The following is a 15,738-nucleotide window of genomic DNA, read 5'->3' on the forward strand; positions in this document are numbered from 1 at the left end:
TTCTAGTGTAAACAAGCAATTAAAAAAATTGTATTTATGACAGCTCAACAGTAGACAGCAAGTTATTGTAATGTATTACACTATGTATTGAATTATTAGTCTCTGTTATTTTACGTACTTAAAAACTATTTTATTATTGGGGTTTTATTTAGCGAATGTCTAAAAAAATTTAAGGGTAACTTATTGTTACGAACGTGAGTAGGGCCGCGGCGCGCGCAGGTTCGGAGCTGGCTTGCGGCCCAGCACGGCCACTGACGTCACGTTGCCGCCGCAACATGAGACGTGCCGCGCGCGCCTGGTGGATTACAAGGGTTGCCATTCCCCCCCCCCCCCCCCCCCCAACCCGTTAGCCCTACTCTCCTCGCGCGACACTCTGTCTCGGCGCAGTTAATCTGACAGCTGACACCTGGCAGCTGTCGCGCGAGCTCCCGACGCCTTTCTCGATTTCTGGCGTCGGGTCGGTGCGGAATGACGCGACTGACCTCAGCCGCGCTCGTTAATTCTAGAAGTGGTGCCTGGGCGTATATAAGCCCAGGACGCCAGCCGCAGAGTGGAGTTGGGGAGTTCAGTTCCGGTGCGAGTGTCTGGGCGATAGTGCCGCGGGTGCTGCGGAGTCCCTGGGCGAGGAGTTCTCGGCGAGCAAGTTTCTCGGCGATTGTTGGGTGGCGAGAGTGTCGCGGGTGCGGCGAGAGTCCCGAGCGAAGTTCCGAGCGAAGTTCCGAGCGAAGCGTCGAGCGGCTTCCTGGCGAAGGGAAGTGCGACGGCGGCGGCGGAGTGCGACGACGGAGTCCCGCGACGGAGGTCCACGAGGGGTGCTGCGGGGACAGTTGCGCCAGAGGTGCGGCCCAGCGAGGTGTGTGGTGTGTGAAAACCGAGTGACTGGGGAATAAATATTTTTAAGTGCAATTGACTATTAGGCATTTTTAGAAGGTTATTTGTTAGTGATGTAAATATTGGCAATAAAAAAACTGTGTAGTAAAATCTTTAATTGGGCTTTCCATTACGAACCCAGTAGTTTCCCACATGACGATTTATTACTTCATTTTACTAAATCGTACATTATTATAAAATAATTATTTAAAAAGAAAAATATAACCACAAAATACATCCAGTATAATGGTTTACCTACCATATATTTACTTGTTTTTAAGATTGGTTAAGATCGTTTACAGTAGAGTAGCTTTTCATGTAAAATGTCCGAATGTGCACTTCTGATTAATTGTGGCACAAGTATGGCGTTTTTTTTGTAACTTAATATTTGCTCAGTAAAATAAAACATGATACTTTAACTTGGCCTTTACATGTAACCATACGTATCATTTTGCTGGATCGAGACAGTGGACGCAGACTGACCCGATCACTACTTTACCAAAACCTACCTGCACAATAAGTAACTTCAGCGTGAGGCTTTTTCACGGGGCCTCTCGCTACGCGCTGACAAGAGCCAGTATCTTAATAATTGTAATAGAATGTCCCGTAAACATATGTTCGTGTGTGTGGCGTTAAAAGCTGCCGGTATTTTACCTGGTCGGATTCTCATTGACGTAGAGCCGAGAATATGATGCACTAGCGTCGTCCTTGGTGCTGGGAACATCTGCAGCGTGGGCAGCGACCCTATAGGGCGTCTTATCTCTAGCTTGTAGGGGGCATTTTGAAGGGCATTTACTCTGTCTTTCCAATACATGATTTCTGCCATTAGCGCTGTCCTTGTTTCGGTGAGCTCTGTTGCCAGATCTACACCATTGAGCAAAAACGATCAAGACACAACTTTGTAATGTAATCAATTTTTTTTGTGTGCCTAAACCCTTTATTTTGTAAAATATGATAATTTTGGAAATACATTTAACTGTTGTATTAAGTGAAAGAATATTTTGATGATATTCATTATTTACTTCAAAGGAGTCGTAACTGAAAGATGCCATCATTTAAAAATTAATTGAGCATCCACAATTATTCTATGGAATGCCTTGTTATTAATGGTAAAGGACGGCTACAAGTACTTTTTCCTGTGAAATTATAATTCGTGTTTAGCAGAAACATTATTTTTTGTCAGAATGACTTCAACTGTGATAATACTGTCAATTGACACTAATTTTGAGTCTTAAATATCAACGAACTGTAATATTTGAAATTAATGCTTAGTTAAAGATGATATAAAAACTTCATGTTTAATGTTAATAAGCTGGGTAGAATCAGTGTGGGAACTGTGGTCGCAATTTTCTCTGTGTTGCAATCTGAACGTGAGACAGACTACAGACAGGATGCATTAGCCGCTGCATGTTCGTGGCCAACTCAATTAGCGGCGGGAATAGCTGCAGCCACGCCAGGCCGGCACGGCGGGCCGAGACCACCGATACTCGCTGGCGTTTTGCCTGAGACGAGTAGCTGGGCTCCTATCGGCCTGCCCCATTGTGTGCGCCAGGCGTTGTTCCCTCCGCACCACACGCGCAGTTATGTCACTGCTTCCCACTTCCCACAACAAACATTCATTCGTTTTTAATACTAAATTTTGAGTTCGTCATATTTATAGCCATTTAAAAAAAATCCCCATAATTTCATCTAATGTAAAAAAATTTACCTCGAACAGTTCTATAATAAGTTTATATACCTCTCTCTAAGAGACTATAATTTCCTAATATTTTATTGAAACGAGCATTGTTTCTAGCGCTGTTGTGTTGACTGGCAGGAGTCAACAGTAAAGACGATTGTTGTTGTTGTTGTTGTTGTTGTTGTTGTTGTTGAAACTTTCTCGTCGTTGCTAGCCCACTTTTTTCGTCTGTGTTGTTATTGATTTTTTTCATGACTAAATTCCTTCCGCGGAATTCTTGTGCTGTATGATATTTAAGTTTGTTTGTGTTCGTCTGTGCTGTCGTCGTTGTTTTGGCTATAATATCTATTTGGGTTTATCTTTCGTTATCAGCTGAATTAGGCTTGATTTCTGTGGGTTTATATTTTCATATTTTATTTCATGTTTATGAATTTTTCTAATGACAAACAGTGCAAAACTTCAATGGCGTATGTCTAAGAAACTGTATTAAATCAGGCAGAGGCGGACCCAGAATTGACTTATGGGTGGGTCACCGGTAATCTGAACATAGTATAATACCTTATAATTCCTTCAGAAGTCGTATTATCCGGTGCATATTTTACCTTTGTTGGGAGGGTGGTACCCGCGTGCCCCCCTCTACATCCGCCAGTGAGATCAGGTTGTTCAGTCGAAGGAGAAGGTGCATGCAGCGCACGGTTATGCACGGAGACGATAAAGCTGGTCTCATAAAGATCGCAATAAGCACCGAATCACTAAAGTTTCATCTCTGCTCTCGTAATTTAATAACAATTCTCTCTGCGTTTCTAGGGAAGCATGGGGCTTCTACGTACCTCTGAGGAATCCCAGAAATGTATCGTTGCGTTTATTTGTTCCATAAAGAAATATCACACAAACGGTTAAATAAAAAAAAATATATTTTCTGGAAGCAATTATTTAATAACATTACACTTTAACTGTAACGTAATATGCCTTACTAGCTGAAGTACACGACGGTGCCCGGGCTAAACACATCATAATAATATCACTATCGATTTTCAAGTCTGTAGGACAAACATTTGAAAAATGGGAAATTTTGATTTTAAAGTCCTATTGATTGCACAATCTCGGAGCATCAAGGATACGCAACAAACGGTAAAGGGTTACAAATTAGACAACGCCCTCTATTGATGAAGCTCTAAACGAAATCGTTAATTGCGCCTTTAGCTCTCAAGCAGCCGAGAGATTCACTAAGCGGATGGGTTTCGTCAAAGACAAGGGTAGGAAGTGCTAGACGTTACTATATGACCGTGTGTCGGACGTAGAGAAATGATGCTTACTCACTTTTTGTGTACCTTTGACCTACCAGTAACATTAAAGTTGACTTCAATAGGTGTGGTTCCATCAGCAGAAGAGACTAATGAATGCAGTGCTGGCTGCACAGGAAACCTCGATGAATGACGTTTCGCCGTCGATGGAGACTTCAACGTTTGAAGTACCACTAGCATCAACGATGACTACAGAATGTGCATCGGCGTCTTACCAACATCGATGTTATTACTGTGACAAGATATTCTCGAACAACAGTAATGCTCATCGAAACGGGAAAAGAGAACGTGCTACTAATCTTTCTCGCAAAATATGTATCTGTAAAAAGTGTCTCAAGCAATTTACTAAATATGATAAGGTAAAGATACTTGATGACATGCAAAGGCCCTGCAGTTCGGCAGAAAGTAAAGGTTTCGCTTCAACAACGATGCATCGATGAGCGTAAGAGTACACCGGGATTGGTACAACTGCAGCAACATAAGTATCTGGTTTAGGTCTGAAAGGTTCTTCTTCGTCGACTAGACACCCTTGCGGCCATTGCGATATGTCGTTTGCATTTGTCCATGATGCACGAAGACCTGAGAGAAGTAAATGCAAGAAGAATCCATCTCGTATGAAGTTTCGCTGCGATAAGTGTCATGTTTTATTTACTCTATTGATAATTAGAGACGACACGCGGAAAACTGTAAAAGTGAAGTCCATGCGCCTACTGTGGAACTACATGCAGTCATTTCAAATCCTAGGTTTCGGTTGGAGACTCGTATTTCTGCAAGCACACAAGCAGATGGGCATCAACTGATTTCGATGACGCCTGGTCATGAAATTAAATCTAAAATTGTACTCGGTGCAATACAGGTATGTGATAATAAATTACACTTGACCAAATCTGCATTTCGTGGAATATTGAATTACCGCTATTATCTAAGTACACTTAGTGAGTCGAAAGACAAGTGTACTTTTCTTGACGAAATCAAGCAGAACATTATCAAGCAGCTTACTGACGAAGTAGAAACGTACGGACCTTTAAGTATAACTTGTGGCTGGAATTTTTATATGGTAAACCTTACCGTTCGAGGACCATGAGAATAATAACCCTTTTAAAAAATCGGGTGCTACAATTTACACTTCTGACGATTTTAAGCAGTTAATTAAACACGGTATCTAGAAACTATTGTCAAGAAGAGGAAGACTATGACAAAAAGGATCTGGCTGGTCTCTGTCTTCAGTAAACTGACTGGAGCTGAGAATGTCAGTTCAAGCCAATGCAGAACTAAATGTTTATTAGATTGCTATCTTTAACTAGTTTTCCTGTAGTATAGTAGAAATTATTTAATAATTTTTTTTGTGTAATTTTGATGTATTTTTTCTCGTACCTGTAATTTTTACAGTATTTTGAATTGAATTATATTTTTACGTCATACAGTGATCGGACCGAGGCGATCGAATCAATTAGTATATTAATGAGTGCTATGTTTGATGAATTTTTGAATTTTTCCGAAATTATAGCTATAAAATTACAGATTTTCAAGATGGTGGCAAAGACGGCCGACAAGATGGCGGGCTCCGTGATAATAAAAAATGACTACACCCTAGCGGGTAAAAATTAAATTAAACTAATATGGTGGTAGCTCCTCTATCAGACGAAAACATTATGTTGGCAGCGGCCTCCATCAGACGCAAACAAGGCGGCTGCCACGACGTCATACTGACTGACGTAATATCTGCCTTGGCATTTGTGGTGGGAGGTCAGTCTGCCGGTGGCTTCGGTGGAGGCAGGATCTGTCTCCATTTATAATCGATTATCCTCGCCAGGTTCTAACCGAGGACTCCATGATGCAAATACGTCTATATTTTAAGTAATTTTTATATTAAATTTATAATTTTTTCCCGAATTTATAGTTCAATAAAGAAGCTATTTCAATATAGCTGACGATTTTAAAAATGACGGAATTTCATTTTATTAAATTTTATTGATATTTTTATTTTAATTTTTTTATCGTATAATATTTACGGATTTATAATATGGCGGCCGTAAAGAAAAGTCTAACGATGGCGGACTAGGTCAATTTCAAGATCAAAGCTTCCCTCCAGAGGCTTATTGGAGGCTTGCTCATGGGGAATTTTAGACTCAGCGGGGATATTTCGATTTTTATATGAATTTTTCCCTAGGAATAGGGATAATTCTAGGAATTTTGAGTAAGTTTTTAGAAATTTTAATTAAATTTGACACCGAAAATGGTTGCCGTGACGTCAAGAGTCGGTCGGTCGGTCGGTCATTGACTCCAGCACACACCACGCTCCAGCACCAGTGCCAGTACCGCCATTTCCATGGTACTTTTATACTTTACTAACCGTGTTTATAATATCACACCAGTCCTTTAATTTATAATGCAAATAATATGGAAAAAAATATTGAAATTTTTTTAGTACTCCAAGCAAGAGTAACTTCTAACGCGCGCATATTAGTAAGTGCACGCACCCATTATTCTTGGAGTGTTGTGGGACACGGCTATGTCATCTAGGCTCGGTGCTTGGAGCGCCTGCCACGTGACAGCCTCGCTCGCGCTGCTCGGAGGTGAGGTTGTTATCGAGTTAGCCGAGCGGCGGGAGATGAATGGAGCCGCGTGGCGCAAGCTGCCCGACCCCGCTGCGACCCCACTTGGCTCCGCCGCTGACTTGATGACCGCGGCTAATGACGTCGTAAATAAGGCAATTAACCCCGCTATGAGCGCGCTAACCGGATTGCCGGGCGGCTACCGGCCGTCTGCTACTTGCTCGTCACTACTGTCCCCCCCCCCCCCCTTCCGCGGTCCAGCCACACTCACTCGTGCCGTGCAACATGGCCGGCGAGTGCTGAGATGGTTACTTAAGAGGCCACTCCAGTGTTTCAGGGGCACTACGCAACCCGCGTTAACCTCATAAGATTCAATGCTATTTTCATTTTGCTTATAACTAATTAACTAATATAGATTTCGAAATGATGCTTGCTTGATATGTGAGACAACGATGCTCTTATCAAAGCCTCTTTCTTCAAAAACGTGCATAAATTATGGTTTTTTACTAATCTTTACTAATATGCATAAGTGTATTGTCTAGGTTTGAACAATAATTTATGCACAGTTTTGAAGAAAGGGGCTTTGATAAGAGCATCGTTGTCTTACATATCAAGCAAGCATCATTTCGAAATCTATATTAGTTAATTAGTTATAAGCAAAATGAAAATAGCATTGAATCTTACGATGTTAACGCGGGTTGCGTAGTGCCCCTGAAACACTGGAGTGGCCTCTTAACGTGGCGTGGACGCGTCACCACCCAAGGCCGGTGTCTCGGTTCGCAACACGTCACTGTTTCCCCAGAGTAGGAGAATTATGATTTTCTGAGCGTGTAAGAGGGTGGCTGTTATACATCATACAGTTACAAAGTGAAAAATGTATTGCGATCACTATCATCAAGTATTGAACTAGTCAAATTTTAAATAATAAATGAAACAATTATTATGTTTTCAAGTTTTTTTTCGGATTCCATTGCTTCCTCTTAATTTTTTTTTTAAATTCATTGTTCGACACTACATAAGTGTACATTACTTTCTTACGGTCCAGTTATATCTATTTACTTACAAACTGTTCGGGATAAAAAAAAGTATGTACTTACGATGTAATAACGAAAGGAATATTGGAAACAGCTATAGCTTTGATTTAAACTTAAATTTAATAATAAAATTAATTTTGTAATAAAATGTGTACCAACTCCTAATTATGTGGATTCCGACCTATAATGTTTATATTTTAGTACACCTTACTAACACCTCTTTCGCATCATAGCGAGAGGAATTTAAAAAATGGGAAGAAAAAACGTTTTTATTTCAATTTTTGTGAATGCTGTGCATGTCCAGTTTCTTGCCTTCCGCCTTTATTAATACGTAAGTTAAAAATTTCATCACAGCAATCTATACACCAATACACAGTTTGTAACACCCATAGAGCTTGAATTTCACGAAGTGGAGAAACCATATTCTACATATACTTTCAAATGTGTTATTTATTCCAAAGTTCTTGCTTTCAGCTACAATAAAATTTGTGTGATTCTGTCACTTATTAATTTACTTTAATACGTTTCACTGCTTAAGCGATGACAATTCGAAATATGAAAATTTACTGTACTTAATTTATGAACACCTTAGTTATAAAACAATTTTTTTTCACTTTTCAATTCTTTTACACGAAATTTTAGAAAAATTTAAAGCTCACACAAGGTAATTATTTACATTTGTTACACCTCTTTAGTGATGCAGCGGGTATTGGGTCAGAGACAGAACGTTGAGCCAGCACACACAACTTTCCAGTAATAAACGAGAATTTAATGACAATCTCGGATAAGCAATAATTTGCACTTCTTTGTAACGAACGAAGTTTTAAGTGGCTTGCAAATAACAAACGCAGACTTCAAGCGGGAGACCTCGTTAGTGTGTTTGCTGGAAACACAAATACAATTCTGGGTTAAGTTACAGGTTGGGCAAAAGTTACAATTAAACAAATCTTAGCAAACATACAAATTGCTCTTCGCTATGAATTTACATCAATTTTTCGAAGAGAATGTTTTAATCCAACTAATATTCTACGACTTTCATAAAATGGAAAAAAATGTTTCTAGTGGAATGTATATTTCTTGAAAATAAAAAGTTTACTTTTTCAAATGAAATAACCCTGTTAACATAAGGAAAATAAAACCAGATAAAATGTGAGTCACTAGTGTTTTTTTTTTTTGTTCAAGTAAAAGTACATTACGAGAGATAATAATTTCAACATTTGACATACCTATAGTTGTTTTGTGCTCCTTTGAACAGCCTATTAAGTTGTCTGTTACGTTTTATTTTTGTATTTTTTGGTGTTTTCAATGGAGTGATTTGTCTCAGAAACTTGGAACACCAACTTCAGGAATGCTACGGACTAACTTATCAGTTGAAGATGTTGTAATAAACTAAGAGTTGCTTTTCGCCCGATTTTGTCGAGTGGTGGGTTAATCATATTCCAGCTGAAGTGGCACAATTGTCATCCTGGCAATGTCACAAACGTGGCAGTTCCGAGCAACCCAAAAACTTCGCACACAGCATGGAGTGCCCACTCCATCAAAAAGTATATTGTTTTTCGTCGTGTGGATTATCTGCCCTGGGTGGTGTGCTCGGGTGGCTTGTGATTGGCCCAGGGGGGAGCGGGGGACAGGCAGAGTGTTGTTCTGCCTCGCTGAGGAACTGGCCGCCCAGGATTATGCAATCCTCATTAACGTGGAAATCTTCCAATTCCGCAAACAATAGTAATTCCAGGGCACGGCTCCCCCTACTTGTCGGCCTCGTCGGCGATTATTGTTCCCCGCCCCCTTTACCGCTCCCTTCTCACCCTCACGCTGCCCCGGGCATAAAAAAAGCACAGAGAAATAGAATTCTGCTTCCCCCTAGTGTACACGGAGTGCGTAATTTAACTAATTTCATTTTCTTTTTTTTGCTGAATAGAGGAAATGTTCTGTTCTCTCTGTATGCTGTTTTGAATGTTGTCTCCGCCATTTATTGTTTTGCGAAATTTCCCCTTAACACATTTTTTGCCGGTTTTTAGTGTTTTAGAGCATGGTTTAAGCTGGCATTGGTATCACTTGGAGCAGGATAAAAAGTTTGGCTTGGTTACTGAGAATATTGAAAGTAAATTGAAGCCGTAAAAAAAAAAAGAGCTCCATCGGAGAAATTTGTCGAAAAATCATTAAAATTTCAGCAATCGAACCAGTCATCGAAATCTTGATAGCTTGAATGTACCGTTTAGTTAAAATTGCCGTGAGCTTATTTCCGTTCACGCTTCGGTTCCACGTGTTAATAACTATTTTATGTATTGCAAGCTAATAAAACGCGGCTTCGCTAGTGGATATTTTTGGATATTTCTTATATTGTAAAAGAAAAAAGTATTGTGAATAATTCCAAACTTTTTTGCTAAATAAAAGGCAAAATAAAATATCATGTGCATATAAGATTTCAACTATAACTAAATAGTTTTGAGTTAGAAATTTTCAATGCTGTTATGCGTTAGCCTGTTTGATTCTTAATACAAATTAACAACGCCGATTTTATATCTCCCGTTTTAGTGTGTTTACCTTGATGAAATCACAATTACGTCCTTTTCAATTTATGAGGGGATCTATTTAAAGTTTGTGAAATTTGTGCCTTTTTAATCTAATTTTAGATTATGCCATATTTTATAATCCTGTTTCAATTAATTTGATGTAAACTGAATAATTGAAATCGACTTCCCCCTGTGCCACATCATTATAGATACATTGGTACATCATTTTTTTAAATTGTAAACAATTTTTAATGTGTAAACATCTTAGCTATGCGACATTCAATATGAGTGATTTCGTGAATGGAACAAACATCGAATTAACGGAAATGTGTAACCACGGTGCCGAAGTCGTCAAGATAGCGGACCAAAGTGAAGCAACATAAACCCGTATATAGTCACCTTCGTAAACAGTAGATGACATGCCAAACGTAATGGTGTGCCAAATGAAAATTTATGAAAGTGAAATTAACCTGTAATATACTAAAATAAAGAAATTGGAAGTTTTAATATACGTAAAGCAGTTGGCATTACAATGGTTGTAATACATGTTATCCTTGCGAAGCCCCAAATAGGTTCCGTAGCACAGCGGTACAGTGCGCTTGTGAAGCTCAAGGGCGAATTTTTGAAGTGGTTCAAACCACATCACTGAAAAAAAAAAACTTTTAGTTACGTAATAATATTATAATAAGTAATAATGTTGAATCAGTTTAATAAGGTTACGGCTTGTTTGTATGAAGTATTTACAAACTGATTTTAGTCGTTTCAGCAAAAAATACTTAGACTTATTGTTATGTTTTTTTTTTTCAATTTAAAATTCTGTAATGTCATTGAAGTGTAACTTATAACGTGTGCGGAAACATTTTAGTATTAACTGTTTAGTGAATTTAAACAAGATGGGAGGTGTTTTAATAAAATCATTTTTTGAAAAACAGCCCGAAGCCGGGGTTTAGCATATTTAAAGTTCTTTTCACTTTTATCGCAGTCGTATCTAATAGTTTAAAATATTCGTCAATTTCGTTATTCTATCTGTGCGCTATGACGGGAAGCTGCATTTACGATTCAGGGAGCGAATTCTAGCGGCAGGTGCATAAAGTACGTGTGTAATTCGCGTCCAAACATTTTGGTACTTGGAAAGCGAATATTATTTTATCAGTATATCATCACACTCGGTAGTATTTTTAAGAATTCTACGTTTAATTCCGTGTCAAAGGTACGTATTACAAGTCTATTTCCAACGTGAGAAGACATGAATTTGCTCGTTACCGAGTTTGGTTGTTACACGTCATTGGCAAGTACTGAGAGATTCACTTACATTTTTAAAATTAGAATAAATATATCAAATTTCTTACCTTACATTTTATTTGATTAGTAGTTATGTGTAATATTATTGAAACACACACATTTGTGAACATCTTTTGCCCTGTAATAACTTAAAATAACTGAAGTTTGATTAGATTAGTAGATAATAATTTTATAACAACATATTTACACCCTTTCATTCCCCCTGAGAAAGTATTTCTGAAACAGGTAGAAAAAAAAAGATGGTATATTTTTTGTGTGTATAAATCATACCAAAAATTTTACCTCCCTCTTGATTACCTTCAGAATTATAAATGTTTATAACGCAGTAAAAGACCCCATTTTCACCCCTTAACATTGTAAAAAGCTGCTATGGTATTAATTATGTGGTTTATTATTGCTCATTTTCTTACCTTGCACTCGATTTGCTTGGAGATATTATCTATTATTATAAAACTAACATACCCCTTTTTCACACATTTTGTAGTTGAATTGCAAAAACTGATAAAAACAAGCTACACAAGTCATTCCTTAGATTATTTTTGATTAGTTTCATACATTGTACTTTATTTTCTTGGATGCAGTATTTATTACTGTAAAAAAATAATAATTCTTTAACTACCTTTGGGGAAGAATTGAGAAGAAAAAAATGCTGCTATGTAACTAATTATGTACCATCATTCATCCACAGTTTCTTAACTTTACCCTTAATTTGCTTGGAATGTATCATTTTATTAATACAAAATCTCTCTTACCTCCTTTTATCAATTTTCCAGTCCAATTCTTAGAGTAAAAAAACACAAGTTACGTTACTACTTCGTGCTATTTTTCTTTCCTCTTACTTAATGTAATTTGGAAATATGATTCTTATTTTATGAAACCAAACTCAACCCCCTATGTTATCTAGCCCAAATAAAATATAATTTCATATAAGTTAAATATTACACGTTATTTGTGCTGCATCCCTCCCCCCTTTTTTTCTCATTTTCTCATTTAGTTCGGAGGATATGGTTTTTTAATGGAGCAACACTTCCATTTTCTTCCTTCAACGGGAGAATTTCGAGAAATGGGGAAAAAGCGAAATGCCCAACTCCAACGAGGCGCCAATCGCATTATATCGCCCGTGCTTGTCGGCTGAAGAGCACCTGTCATCCACAATAGAATATGCAGATTGCAGCCGGGATGTTGGCAGCAAGGGCTCAGCCGCCACAATTGGTGCGGGGTTGGAGTGAGTTATCAGGAATCGGATCCAGCCGATTATGTAACCTGACATGACGCAAAGAGCGCCCGACACAGCCCTGGCTTCATATGGCTGAGGGCAGAGCGGGGAAGGCAGCCCTCGGCGAACCTTCTCTGTGGACCTGGGTGCTTCAACTCCTGCGACTCACAGTCCAGGCCAATGTTTTTACAATGGCTCTTCTGTCCATCTCGAAAACCATGATATTGAAATGGCACTATTGCCGTCGGCCTTCTGTTTACAGTGTGGTATAAGCTGTCGATTATTTTGATTTTTTTTACTATGTTTGTTTGTTATTTGTAATTTTTTTTTCAAGATTATGCAGTCGAATTGAATAACTTTCAAAACACCTAGAAATAAATTTTAAAATTTGTACTTTTAAAATTATTTCTTTAATTTAATTTTTGTATAAGTTTTTTTTTTTTTTTTTTTGTTAGCGTGGCCAATTTCATTCAGTGACATATTTAAAAATCAACATCGAGTGGTAAGGGCCGTCGCTTATTTCAGAATGGTGATCGTCAAGATCTGATACTTATATATATATACATATTTATTTATTTATGACACAGCGAATTTCCTAACAGGAAGCCTATGAAGCCTCATTGACGATAAGGCAAGTCTGCCGTTACATTCGACAAGTCTTGTTTGTTCGCCGCAAGATGACTTTGATCGAAATTCCACCAACCATATTCCTTCGGTTATCCTCTCAGATGTACTTAACTTTGGCTGCAATCTTGTGTGAAATTTCCTCGTAGTGAGCTGATGATGCAAAAATCAGCTACCAACATATTTTACTTATGTATTTTTGTTTTTTGGCGTTGAAATAGCACCTGCTTGTAATTCACAACATGCAAAAGTTATTTAACTTACGACGACCTATAGTTACTTAATTCTCCAGATTCTTAAATCAAATAAGTTTCTAAAAGAATAATTTAATAAGTATGCCCCTACGATCCTTTAACAATAACATTTCAACGAACGAGTTAAAATATATTCCTGATCCAATTATTGTATTCCACAAATCGTTATAAGCATGGGAGACTAACTCGACAGCACTTCCATACAATAATTAATAACTGCAAACTGTGCCACCGATTTCGTCTACCTCTTACATTCGATGGCCTACATTATTATACATGAATTTGCTTGCGTAATTTGCCAACATATGTGCAACAGATCACTAAAACTCTGATAAAACTGATAATTTATGAAAACAAATTGTAATTTGTCTACTTTAAATCGCTTACATTTGTGCATTGTGAAATAGGCATCTCACACATACCTACACATTACAATAGACTTCCAATGTGCAACGCATTTTTAGGCTTTGCATAGGCATTCGCTTATAAAAGTTAACCCAAGATTCTTATTCAACTTTAATTGGTGTGTTAGTGTGCTCTTGCCACCAGACAAACTGCGTAGGCCTTTTGAAAACATCCGCGATGTGAGGTTGTGCTTCCATCCGTGACGTAAACCATCTTTGTTCTGGGATCGCAAGGTCCGTGTACTTTGGACGTGTTATCTTCATTGGTAGTTGGAGTTTCGTGGTAACTCTTTCCTGGGTTCTCCCGAAGAATCTTTTATTCCGGTTTTTTTTTCGAAAGCCAAACATGGTTTCAATACTGCCTTAGTTTGCTATTGTTAATATTTTAGATATATTTCGAAGAAAGTCTACCTATCGTAGTCGTTACCATGGTGCGACTTCCGGAAATATTCTTACTAGCTTTTTATTCATGGTACATTAACCCCCCAAAAGAATCTTGAACTTATCTTACGTGTATCGCTTTTTCTGGGTACAACTGTCGTAACTGTGCACAAATTACCTCTAAACTTTAAACGTGAAATATAGGGATGGAAAATCTTATCTGTCCACCAACACTGTGCTGAATGTGCAGCAGGTCTTGGCTGGTCAGGTGGGCGCTCTGCTGCAAGTGTAGCAGAGCCTGCCTGTTGAGGTGTCCTTGAGTTTGGCATGTAGGCCGAAAGTCCAGAAGATCCTGGCCTGGTTTGGAGGCTGGAGGTGACGCACTGCTTCATGTCCAGCATGTCCTGCGTGTTGAAGTGAATGTCCGAGGGCGGTGCTCTGCCACATGTGTAGCCAAGTCCTGGGTGGTCAGTTGCCTGGGTGGAGACAGCCTTGTGCTGCTGTTCTAGTTGCCGGGTGATGGTTGTGCTGTGCAGCTGCTCTGACCCGTTACATCTTGATAAAGTTTGCTGGTAAAAAAAACACCAAGAGCTCTTTTTTGTTTTTATTGTTAGCAAGGTTTCGGTTTCAAAAATGCTTTATTATACGAGAAGAGAGTACAGAAGCCGTGGCCAATATTATATACAATAATAGGTAACAATAAAAACAATTTTAACAAGGAAAATAAGATAACACTAACCTAGGCGACCAGCTACACACAGCAATACCAAACAGCACGTTTCTTCTTGCCAAATGAAGAGCAAAACAAGAACTGAAGAAGGATACAAGCGAGGATTTCACATTTACTCTTGGCCCATTACCTCTTAACTATCATGTCTCATTTTTAGGCTTTCTTTTAGGTGGTGGTCAAAACTAAATTGATTCTGTACCTATATGGTTTTCCACCTTAACAAAATGTATGGTCTAACAATCTGGTCGCAGTACTGTGTAATAGTTTTGGCTGTTTTAGGTATAAGCATGCGAATCAAACAAGCTCTATAAATTATTACATAAGAAAAACCTAAGGTTCATGGACAGTCGTCAAAGGCATCACTAGACTGGGCAATACAGGAGACCAAATGGGATTTGCTCTGACAGGCTCACGATCAGTCTGAGATGACAGCTCGGACTGATCGTGGCTGGGCGAGTCCAGAGACGTGCCGCTGTTTCGGCGGGTTCAGGCTGCCGAGGCCTGCTGGAGGTCTGCAGCTCTGCTCACGGCGCGGGTGCTGCTAATGGGAGTCCTGAACCGCGGCGTCGTGTAATCCACTTACACGTTACGTCTCTTTCCCCAGGTCGCGCTCTTATCGCAGACCGTTATTCATTAATGGCTGTTATCTGGGCTTGTGAAAGCTCGACTCTTGGGTTCTTGGACTCGAGCCCGGAACCGCGCACAACCATTTTCCCTGCCCTTATCTCTACTGCGCCGCGGCGATATCTCCTCGCTGCTACTGCTCAGCCGTTTGCTACATTCTCCAGCTGGTGGGCTCTCTCTCTGACCTTTTCCTCCTACCTCTCACTTTTCATCTCCTGTGTCGCAACTCATGACATTTATGTAAGTGTC

The 15,738-nt window shown here is 39.1% G+C and overlaps 1 protein-coding gene across 45 annotated transcripts in view; it reads left to right on the forward strand.

The window, feature by feature from the left end:
- Positions 1-15,738, forward strand: part of LOC134531020 (CUGBP Elav-like family member 1) — a 1,002,129-nt gene that overhangs the window by 360,995 nt on the left and 625,396 nt on the right. The window lies entirely within an intron of this gene.

Source organism: Bacillus rossius, chromosome 3 (assembly GCF_032445375.1).
Source record: "Bacillus rossius redtenbacheri isolate Brsri chromosome 3, Brsri_v3, whole genome shotgun sequence".
NCBI classification, from domain to species: Eukaryota; Metazoa; Arthropoda; class Insecta; order Phasmatodea; family Bacillidae; genus Bacillus; species Bacillus rossius.